Source organism: Sminthopsis crassicaudata, chromosome X, assembly GCF_048593235.1.
Source record: "Sminthopsis crassicaudata isolate SCR6 chromosome X, ASM4859323v1, whole genome shotgun sequence".
Lineage (NCBI taxonomy): Eukaryota > Metazoa > Chordata > Mammalia > Dasyuromorphia > Dasyuridae > Sminthopsis > Sminthopsis crassicaudata.
Genome location: NC_133623.1, coordinates 48,228,665 through 48,239,860, shown reverse-complemented (window position 1 = coordinate 48,239,860; position 11,196 = coordinate 48,228,665).

The following is an 11,196-nucleotide window of genomic DNA, read 5'->3' as shown; positions in this document are numbered from 1 at the left end:
TGTGCCCAGCATGTGCCAATTATTTTAATAAGGAGAGTGTTCCTTATATAAACGCATGAGGCTTCCATGGAATTTGTGGCCTCTGCTATTCTTTATTCCTAAATCATGCTTAAATGATGCCTATGAGGCAAGCGTGGGGGCTGGAAGGATGGGAGTACTATTGACAGTAATGTAATAATCTATATTACAGAAGACCTGTAGGAAGATAAGTACACTGATGCATGCTTGTTAGAGCCACAAATCGGTTCAATTCATTTGTAAAATAATTTGTAGTCATGCCAAAAAAAAAAAAAAAGATAAATACTCCTTAATTCAAAAATACCACTTCTAGGTAGATGTCTGAAAGAGGTCAAGGCAGCAATAAGATATTCATAAGTACCAAAATAGTAACATTTTCCTCTTTTTCTCATAGTCAATAAGGATTGATTAAGCATCTATTATGTGACTAGCATAAATACCATACTAAATACTAGATATACAGGGGATATAATGTCCCCTCAAGGAGCTCACAATCTCTTGGCAAGAAGAGAAATAACAAACAAACAAACATACATTTAAACTTTATTCAGGAGAAATAGGAAATAATTAATGGGGCAAGCTTCTAAGAATAAGAGATATGGGCGAAGCCTTCCAATAGAAGCTGTGATTTTAGTTGGAACTTGAAAAAGGCAGGGGAAGGAGAGCATCCTAGGCAGCAGAACAGCCAGAAAGATTATCTGGTGTCAATATGTCTTCTTTGTGGAACAGCAAAGAGGTCAATAACACTGGATCAGAGTCAGTTGGGGCGGAAGGTGTGATGTGTAAGAAGATAAGGGGAGATAGGTCATCAAGGGCTCAGAATGCCAGAGGATTTGTATTTGGCCCCAGAGATAACAGGAAGGCAGTCTGAGAGGAAGAGGGATGAGTTCATTCCTGCATTAAGGACAATCACTTTGAAATCTGGAGGATAAAATAGAATAATAAGAGACCTGAAGCAGGTAGATCTGCCAGTAGACACTTAAATAGCAAAGGTGTGAGGTGATAGGGTCGTGCATCAGATGGTGGCAGTGCAAAGTTTGAGAGAGGCTGAACATGTGAAATCGATAGGCCTTGGCAAAGATGCATTAGAGGAGGGAAAGGGAGAGATAATGAGAAGGTGAGGATGATGCCTTTGTGGCAAGCCTGGGGGACTAGGAGAATGGGAGTACCAGTGCAGATAATCGGGAAAGGGAGTGTTTAAGGAGAAAGATAAAATTTCACTTGGAGATATTTTGAATGAAAACGGCTGAGTTATAGGAACAATAATATTCCATAACATTCATATACCATAGTTATACTGTATAGTGATACTGTACGAGGATGTATGCTGATGGAAGTGGATTTCTTCAACATAGAGCAGAGCTAATCCAATTCCAATTGATCAATGATGGACAGAACCAGCTACATCCAGAAAAGGAACACTGGGAAATTAGTGTAAACTGTTATTTTTACCTTTTGAATCCAATTCTTCCTGTGAAACAAAAAATTCGGTTCTACACACATATATTGTATCTAGAATATACTGTAATATATTCAACATGTATAAGACTGCCTGCCATCTGGGGGAGGGGGTTGGGGGAGGAAGGGAAAAAATCTGAATAGAAGTAAGTGCAAGGGATAATGTTGTAAAAAATTACCCATGCATATGTACTGTCAAAAAATGTTATAATTATAAAATAAAATAAAAATTAAAAAAAAAGAAAACGGCTGAGTTATAATATTTGCTTAGCATATGATCCATAATAAGTAGCTTGCTTTCTCTGTGACTCAATTTACTCATCTGAGAAATAAAGAAATAATTTATTCTCCCATCTACTTTCCCAGGATGTATAAATTTATGTGACACTTTTTAACTATTCTGGAATCTTGAAACAGAATTAACAAATTAATGATAATATTACAATCATTACTCTGATAAACAAGTTGACTAAATTATATGTAGGATAAGAATTCTTTATATTTACCAAGTTCATATTCAAAGAACAGATGAAAAAATGTATCTCCTCCCTTATCTGCAGAAATGGCGAACAATAAGTGTAAAATAGTGAATATTTTATCAATTAAGGCTGGTATGTTAGTTTTGCTAAACTATTCTTCCCTGCCCTCTTTCTTTTTATCTCCTCTGTCGATACAAAAAATATTCATATACAAATAATCTTTCGTACATTGTCTCCTCCATAAGAAAATGAATCCCTGGAGGGTTGGGACCAAGTTTTTGGTTTTCTTTGTATCCTTTGGACTTAGCACATAGTACCTGGTTAATTAACATTATTTAACTGTCTAATAAATGCTTGTTGAGGATAATAATGATGATTAACGGTAGTGGTAATGATGATGATGATGACAAGGGATAGATCCCTAGGTAGAAAAGGGCTAAGAAAGTACAACAGTTTCTGTACTTGAGGCAAAGCAGGACACTTTTAAGAAAGATTGTGGTTTCCAAAGAAAGGAGTCAGGCCACTGGGTTGACCTAAAACACCATGCCCAGAAGGCAAAAGGAGGGCCTCAGAACTCAGGAGGCTGGGAAATGCATGCTGGGCTTTTCTGTGCAGAGGTAGGGAAGGGAGGACTCTCCTGGAGCTTCTGGCCTTCCTCTTGGTTGTCAAGGAGCCTTAGAAGTAAAGCCCCCAATGGTAAGTTATCAATGGCATAGTAATAGAATCTTTTCCTGTTGATTTGGAGAAGATCTAAATCTACAAATTCTTTTGAGACAATCTGTGATACGAGCCGAAGATTTCAATATACTTTGGGGATTCAAATTTTTTCTCCCCAACATTTGGTGTCCTGTGTAAAGATAGTCCTAAAACTCCAATATATATGGGGTTCAGTGTTTCTACACTCCCATACCCCATTTTCGTGACAAAAATTAATTTATACATTTCATCCTCTATCAATTAACCTACAAGATCTTGACAAAACAATAACAGAAAGGAACCAGAATAACAGTATAAAAGTAGGTCTATAATAAGGAAAATAATGACAGAAAAGTTTGAATGGAATAGTACCTTCAAAGTTCAAATTATTATAAAGCTTTAAAGGTCAAAATGATTTCATGATGGTGAAAAATTAATAAATAATAGACATAATTTATATTGTATTTTAACGTTTTAAAGCTATTTTATCAATATTATTGCATCAAAAAACAATATCATCTTCTTTTTACAAATGAGGAAATATAATGAAGGTAGAGCTTAAGTAACTTATCTAGAGGCACAAAATCAACAAGTATGTGAGACAAGATTTTTAACTTGTTTTCCTAACTGTAAGTCTACAGTATGCTCATTTCTTTTTCCTTTTTTTTTTCTCCCATGGTTTTTCCTTTTTGTTCTGATTTTTCTCTCCCAACATGATTCATAAAGTGATTTGTGTTAAAAATAAATTTTTAAGCTTTACCTAAAAATAAAATGACAGTAAGCTGTTTAGCTGATGAAATTCACTGTTAATTCAATTTCTATTAATCATCTTTGTTGTTCTGAAGTATCTTTACACTATTTCTGAATTTATTCTTGGATTATCTAGCCAGAAATTAGTATATGGCTATATCTCTTTAAGATGGAAATACAAAATGTGGGTACATCATTGAAAAGATAAAATAGAGTCTCAAATTAAAACAAATTGGAATTATTTAAATATACATGTACATGTACATTATTCATATACACCGTAACATTTAAAACAAAATGTTTTAATATTAGTATCTTTCTATTGTCCTCCATGTCAACAGATTTTGGCTTTTACTAAAGTTAATACATTCTTCAAATATCAGATGTTTGCATACTATATATAATGAGAGGCAGAATGTGTGTATTTCCAAGTTGCATAAATTAACATAAGGGCAAAAACACTTGCTTTCAAACTTTGTGAAAGCATACGATATTTACCTGACCATAGATGAAGTCCATGAAATCTGTAGGAGAACAAATCATCTCTAACACATTTTCCATCCCATTCTTCACCACCCCCAGGATAGGGCGATTAACCTGTTGAAGCCCAACCTACTCCGAGATGCATTGCTTCAGCTGTCACAAAAGGTTCCGTGTGGTCTACCGTGAGTTCATAGTACCGTTTCCTCTACTGAGCTGACCCTTCACTGATGCCAAGGAAAATATTGGGCCGCATGCTTTCAAGAGAAAAAAAATACCAGTTGAAAAAAAATCTAAATATCTATTATCACTTTTATTTTATATTACTTTTTGAATTATAGTCTTCTGAGAAGAAAGAAATCAAAGCCATATCATTTAATTTAACATTTGCTGACTTAGTATACAAGTATATTCAGTCTTGACCATGAACATAATTCAATAAACAAAATGTTTGAGGTTCTGGTTAAATTATGCTTATGCTTCTGATTAAGTAACAAATCAAGAGTTTAATATTGTTGGGATTTTTTCAATCTTAATTACCTTTCTATGATATTTGAAGGAGTATGCAAGTAATGCCCCTATTTTAAAATTAACCCTCTGGGCAAAAATATATGCAAGACATTTTTCAGTTTAATCTGCATTACTAATATTTCCTCCATTGTTTCTTTAAGCCTAATCAGGAAAAATAAATCCTTGATTTGTAGTGTCTGGTGATTTCTGAGGCTTTAATACTCATACCAAATTTAACAACTGGCTCTCAAGAGCAAGTTAAAATTGATTCTAGAATATCTCTGCCTATTTTGCATCATATATTTGAGTTCATATGTTAGGAAACAACATAAATTAGTTCATGAAGGATAATCTTTTCAATTAAAAACCGTAAACCCAAACCAAAATTCTTTGAATGGAAGCAAAACATCAAACTTCTACTATAATAAGTTTTCTATTACTTCTGGATAACATATATAGTTAAGTAAATATGTTTTCAAAATAAGCTATAGTTGAAGATGATTACAACAGAAAAGACAACGTTTTCTTGTTTCATTTTCTCACAAAAATGAACACCATGAAACCCAAGTTCTTTGAGGACAGGCCTGTTTGCTTTTTATTGTTATCCACCGCACTAAGTGATGTATCTGGCATATGCTATGCAATTGATAATTGAGGTTGGCATATTAAAATGTAATCATATTTTCAATATCTTCTAGGAACACACTGAATCATCTCATTTTACTTGCTTCTTTGAACACAGAAAATTGTAACATATTTACTTTCCTTGACCATCAACTTATTCCATCAAACTTCAGGTTTATTTAGCTATTCAGATGACCTACGATAAAGATAAGCCTCTGACTCAGTTTTGAGCTGGTATAATATACCTTTTTTCTCAATTTGTCCATTGTATAATAGTGGTAGTCAGGAAATACAATTGCCTCTGAAGAATTAAAAATAAGTATCACACAGAAGACAATGGACAGGTGCACAATGATTATGAAAGTACATGAAGGCTGCTAGGTGCAATCAGTGACTCCCTTCAAAGATTAGGAGTAAAAGATAACATAAGGAATTTTATGATACAGAGAAAAAAGTGCTAGTTACATAGAAAGAACAAGTGATAAACAAATGAATAATGACTATTTTTTTTAACCATGTAAAGTGAAAGTAAAGAAAGTCTCCAGCATTTTAATGACCTAGAAAAAATAACAACAAAATTCATATGGAAGAATAAAAGGTTGAGAATTGCAAGGGAACTAATGAAAAAAAAGTCAGAGGAAGGTGGTCTAAGTGTACCTGATCTAAAGCTATATTATAAAGCAACAGTCACCAAAACCATTTGGTATTGGCTAAGAAATAGACTAGTTGATCAGTGGCATAGGTTAGGTTCACAGGACAAGATAGTGAATAAAAATAGCAATCTAATCTTTGACAAACCCAAAGATCCCAAATTTTGGGATAAGAATTCATTATTTGACAAAAACTGCTGGGAAAACTGGAAATTAGTATGGCAGAAACTAGGCATGGACCCACATTTAACACCACATACTAAGATTAGATCAAAATGGGTCCAAGATTTAGGCATAAAGAACGAAATCATAAATAAATTGGAGGAACATGGGATGGTTTACCTCTCAGACTTGTGGAGGAGGAAGGAGTTTGTGTCCAAGGGAGAACTAGAGACCATTATTGATCACAAAATAGAACATTTTGATTACACCAAATTAAAAAGTTTCTGCACAAACAAAACTAATGCAAACAAGATTAGAAGGGAAGTAACAAATTAGGAAAAAATTTTTACAGTTAAAGGTTCTGATAAAGGCCTCATCTCCAAAATATACAGAGAATTGACTTTAATTTATAAGAAATCAAGCCATTCTCCAATTGATAAATGGTCAAAGGATATGAACAGACAATTTTCAGATGATGAAATTAAAACTATTTCCACTCATATGAAAGAGTGTTCCAAATCACTATTGATCAGAGAAATGCAAATTAAGACAACTCTGAGGTATCATTACACACCTGTCAGATTGGCTAAGATGACAGGAACAAATAACGATGAATGTTGGAGGGGCTGTGGGAAAACTGGGACACTGATGCATTGTTGGTGGAGTTGTGAAAGAATCCAACCATTCTGGAGAGCAATCTGGAATTATGCCCAAAAAGTTATCAAAATGTGCATACCCTTTGACCCAGCCATACTACTACTGGGCTTATACCCCAAGGAACTACTAGAGAAGGGAAAGGGTCCTGTATGTGCCAAAATGTTTGTGGCAGCCCTTTTTGTAGTGGCTAGAAGCTGGAAGATGAATGGATGTCCATCAATTGGAGAATGGTTGGGTAAACTATGGTATATGAATGTTATGGAATATTACTGTTCTATAAGAAATGACCAACAGGAGAAATACAGAGAGGCTTGGAGAGACTTACATCAACTGATGCTGAGTGAAACGAGCAGAACCAGAAGATCATTATACACCTCAACAATGATACTGTACGAGGATGTATGCTGATGGAAGTGGATTTCTTCAACATAGAGAAGAGCTAATCCAATTCCAATTGATTAATGATGGACAGAACCAGCTACATCCAGAAAAGGAACACTGGGAAATGAATGTAAACTGTTATTTTTACCTTCTGAATCCAATTCTTCCTGTGCAACAAAAAATTCGGTTCTAAACACATATATTGTATATAAATGATACTGTAATATATTTAACATATATAAGACTGCTTGCCATCTGGGGGAGGGGGTTGGGGGAGGAAGGGAAAAAAATCTGAATAGAAGTAAGTGCAAGGGATAATGTTGTAAAAAATTACCCATGCATATGTACTGTAAAAAAATGTTATAATTATAAAATAAAAAAAAAATAATGGGAAGATATGATTGATAAAACATTAGCAATCATCTTTGAAAGCTCTTGGAGTGTTTTAGGCCTGGACAAGAGCAAATATTGTTCCAATTTTCAAATAAAGAAAAAAAGATATGTTTTTGCAAAAAAAAAAAAAAAAAAAGATTTTTCCCTCTTCAGAAATTAAAGTATATGCAAAATTATTTAAGATTTTCTATTCTTTATAGCTCTTTATATATCTTAAAAACCAAACTAAGAAGGGTAATGAATATTACACAAAATCTTATTCATTTAGTTAATGAATACCCATTTATTTATTATGATTTATAAGGTAATGTGTTTTTTAATGAGTGTATATGTATAACTAAAAAACACAAAAAAATGAGTGTCCAAGGATTAGAAAAATAATAGAAATAATATGTCATAAGTTTAAAATCTTAGTATATTAGAGTAAATTAATACCTCAAAGACATGAGAATGTGTTGAGTCCAAGTAGCCCTGCCATATGTAGTTTGCTTGGATGTGGGTGAGATTTTGGCTACCTTTAGTCAATGGCACTTCTGTTGGCTGTATATCCTAGAATTTAAGGGCAAAAGAAGTATGACTGCCCCAGATTTAATTATTTTTATCCTTCTTCAATGATAATAGATGAAGAGTTCTACTATTGGAAAAAAACACTACAATGTGGTTTGTTTTAACTAAATGTTTCAAAGGTTCTCTTTCAAAACTAAGTAAATGTTTAATGTCATAAATTTAGTAGTTCCCTCCAAAGATGGAGAAGCCAATCATTTATCCCTGCTCATTCTGTGAAACTCTTGCAAAAAGTTCACCAATTGGATCTACCTAACATGAGAGAAGGCTTCCACATTTTTTGATACGATGAAGGTATCAGTAGAATCCTCTCCATTTTGTCCCTTGCTGTTATGAAATATAAATAGTTTTTATTCCCCTTCTGCCATAAAATACTTTGATGACATTCTTTACTCCTGTTCTTCAGAGTGGATTGTTGGTTATGTGATTCCTATTGTTGAGAATAAGTCTTCCTATCTCCCCAATTTCGATATGCACTGGTCATTCAAAAGGTAGGTTCCATTCCTCATGGAAGGATTATATTTGCAATTCATAAAATTTTATGAAAAAATTCATAAAGTTTTCTATTACATCTGGATAACATATATAGTTAAGTAAATATGTTTTCAAAGTAAGCTATAGTTGAAGATGATTATAACAGAAAAGCCAACGTTTTCTTGTTTCATTCTCTCACAAAAATGAACACCATGAAACCCAAGTTCCTTGAGGATAGGCCTGTTTGCTTTTTAATTGTTATCCACCGCACTAAGTGATGTATCTGGCATATGCTATGCAATTGATAACTGAGGTTGGCATATTAAAATGTAATCATATTTTCAATATCTTCTAGGAACACATTGAATCATCTCATTTTACTTGCTTCTTTGAACACAGAAAATTGTAACATATTTACTTTCCTTGACCATCAACTTATTGCATCAAACTTCAGGTTTATTTAGCTATTCAGATGATCTATGATAAAGATAAGCCTCTGACTCAGTTTTGAGCTGGTATAATATACCTTTTTTCTCAATTTGTCCATTGTATAACAGCGGGAGTCAGGAAATACAATTGCCTCTGAAGAATTAAAAATAAGTATCACACAGAAGACAATGGACAGTTGCACAATGATTATGAAAGTACATGAAGGCTGCTAGGTGCAATCAGTGAATCACTTCAAAGATTAGGAGTAAAAGATAGCATGAGGAATTTTATGATACAGAGAAAGAAGTACTAGTTACCTAGAAAGAACAAGTGATAAACAAATGAATAATAACTGTTTTTTTTTAACCATGTAAAGTGAAAGTAAAGAAAGTCTCCAGCACATCTAGGTAGACATCCATGGTAAATGTATGGAAATATATAGACAAGAATTATATAGAGTAAATAAATATGAAGGGGTTGTAATCTGCATCCCTGGAAGAACTCTAGAATTAAGATCACAAATCCATTTCAGTCTTGGAATAAGGTAAATACTTCATGAATGACATTCATGTAAATTCATGTAAAATAATATCTTAATGCTGCTCAATCAAAAAGTTAAAAGATTCAACTTCTAAAAGAGACTTAGTAAGTCTATATATCATGAGAAAAAACTGATGAGAAACTTTAAAAGTAGCCTAGTAGAAATTAGATATACATCAACTTATCACACTGTAAAACAAGTTAAGTTCAAATTGTGGTCATGATTTAAGACATAAAGGCTGATATTCTAAGTTAATCGTTTGATAATGGAAAAATTACTTTTCAGATATAAGGATATGGAGTTTATGACCAAAACCCAGAAATAAAGGCAAAGTGAGATGGATAACTTGAGGTAAAATGGAAAATTTAAACGTTTTTGTACAAATAATACCAATGCATCTAAAATTACAAGAAAAAATAATCTCATCTTAAAGAATGACTGGGTAAAACAGCAAATTATAGAAACAATTAATAATTTCACCCAAGATAATGACAATGATGAGACATCATACCAAAATCTGTGGGATGCAGCTAAAGCAGTAATAAGGGGAAATTGTATATCTTTAGAGGCTTATTTGAAGTAAATAGAGAAAGAGAAGATTAACGAATTAGGCTTGCAACTTAAAAGGCTAGAAAAAGACCCAATTAAAAACCCCCAACCAAAAATTAAACTTGAAATACAAAAATTAAAAAGAGAAATCAATAATATTGAAAGTAAAAAAACTATTGAATTAATAAATAAAACCAAGAGTTGGCTTTATGAAAAAGCCAATAAAATAGATAAACCTTAGGTAAATCTGATCAGAAAAAAGAAAGAGGAAAATAAAATTGTTAGTCTTACAAATGAAAAGGGGGATCATTCCACCAATGAAGAGGAAATTGGAGAAATGATAAGGAGTTACTTTGCTCAACGTTATGCCAATAAATTTGATAACTTAAGTGAAATGGATGATTTCCTCCAAAAATATAGGCTTCCTAGATTAACAGAGAAGGAGATAAATTGCTTAAATAGTCCCATTTTAGAAAAAGAAATAGAACAAGCTATTAATCAACTCCCCAGGAAAAAATCCCCAGGACCTGATGGATTTACATGTGAATTCTACCAAACATTTAAAGAACAATTAGCCCCAATGCTATATAAAGTATCTGAAAAAATAGGGGATGAAGGAGTCCTACCAAACTCCTTTTATGACACAGACATGGTACTGATACCTAAACCAGGTAGATCGAAAACTGAGAAAGAAAATTATAGACCAATTTCCTTAATGAACATTGATGCTAATATCTTAGCAAAAAGACTTCAGAAAATCATCCCCAGTATAATACACTATGATCAAGTAGGATTTATACCAGGAATGCAGGGCTGGTTTAATATTAGGAAAACTATTAGTATAACTGACCATATTAATAATCAACTTAATAAAAACCATATGATCATCTCAATAGATGCAGAAAAAGCATTTGACAAAATCCAACATCCATTCCTACTAAAAACTCTTGAGAGTATAGGAATAAATGGACTATTTCTTAGAATAATCAGGAGCATATATTTAAGACCGTCAGTAAGCATAATATGCAATAGAAATAAACTGCAACCTTTCCCAGTAAGATCAGGAGTGAAACAAGGTTGTCCACTATCACCATTACTATTCAATATAGTACTAGAATCGCTAGCCTCGGCAATAAGGGCCGAGAAAGAGATTCAAGGAATTAGAGTAGGAAATGAGGAAATCAAACTATCACTCTTTGCAGATGACATGATGGTATACTTAGAGAACCCCAAAGACTCTGCTAAAAAGCTACTAGATATAATTCAGAATTTTAGCAAAGTGGCAGGATACAAAATAAATCCACATAAATCCTCAGCATTTTTATATATAACCAACAAAATGCAACAGGAAGAGATACAAAGAGAAATTCCATTCCGAACA